At 71.3% G+C, this 804-nt stretch overlaps 1 long non-coding RNA gene across 1 annotated transcript in view; it reads left to right on the top strand.

The window, feature by feature from the left end:
- LOC101629048 overlaps window positions 1–738 on the top strand; it is a 2187-nt gene extending 1449 nt beyond the window's left edge. The window contains exons 2-3 of the long non-coding RNA XR_001146236.1: window positions 230–331; window positions 669–738. This is a non-coding gene — a long non-coding RNA (uncharacterized LOC101629048). The remainder of the gene's footprint in view (window positions 1–229; window positions 332–668) is intronic.
- The last annotated feature ends 66 nt before the right edge of the window (window positions 739–804 follow it).

Raw genomic sequence — 804 nt, 5'->3', positions numbered from 1 at the left:
GGCGGCGGACTTGGGGTCACGGGCCAGGCCGCGGTCTGCGAGGGACTTGGGCAAGAGGGCAGCAGGTTTCTGCGAGCAGACGCGGGTTGTGCTGACACAGCCGAGACCCGTGTGCAGCCAGCAGCACCGGACGCCAGGCGGGCGGTGGCGCAACCAGACAAACAGCCAGGAGGCCGGTCCGCTGCGAGCAGGCTGCCGCCCCTGAGGGCCGCGTCTCCCGCCCCTGCAGGTCATAACGTGCAAAGCCGCGGTGCTGTGGGAGCTGAACAAGCCCTTCTCCATCGAGGAGGTGGAGGTCGCGCCCCCCAAGGCCCATGAAGTCCGCATCAAGGTGAACTCGGCTGCTTGTGTCTCACCTTGGGGTCACAGCAGGGCTTGCCCCACACAGCATGGCCTCGCCAGTCTTGGGAAGGTCGCAAAGAGCGCTGTGACCCAGCCCGGGGAGAAAGCCGCGCCCCGCGAGAGCAAGGCCCGCAGAGCCCCGGCAGCGTCGGCGCCTCCCACACGCGGTCTCAGAAACGCGCCCGGGGCCGCGCCAGAAGGGACGCAGAGGGGCTCCGCGGAGTCCCCCGCGGTGACCGCACTGTCTCCCCTCGGGCCGTGGGGATCAGTAGCAGCGGCCCTAAAGCCCCCCGAGGCCGCGGGTCCAGCCCTGCGTCTGCCCCCAGATGGTGGCCACCGGCATCTGCCGCTCGGACGAGCACGCGGTGAGCGGGTCCTTCCTCACCCCGCTCCCGGCGATCCTGGGCCACGAGGCGGCGGGCGTGGTGGAGAGCGTCGGGGCCGGAGTGACCACCGTCCGGC

The sequence above is a fragment of the Condylura cristata genome, unplaced genomic scaffold, assembly GCF_000260355.1.
Source record: "Condylura cristata isolate star-nosed mole 26May11 unplaced genomic scaffold, ConCri1.0 scaffold00099, whole genome shotgun sequence".
Classification (NCBI taxonomy): domain Eukaryota; kingdom Metazoa; phylum Chordata; class Mammalia; order Eulipotyphla; family Talpidae; genus Condylura; species Condylura cristata.
The sequence above is the reverse complement of the archived record's forward strand: the minus strand, read 5'-3'. Positions and strand labels throughout refer to the sequence as shown.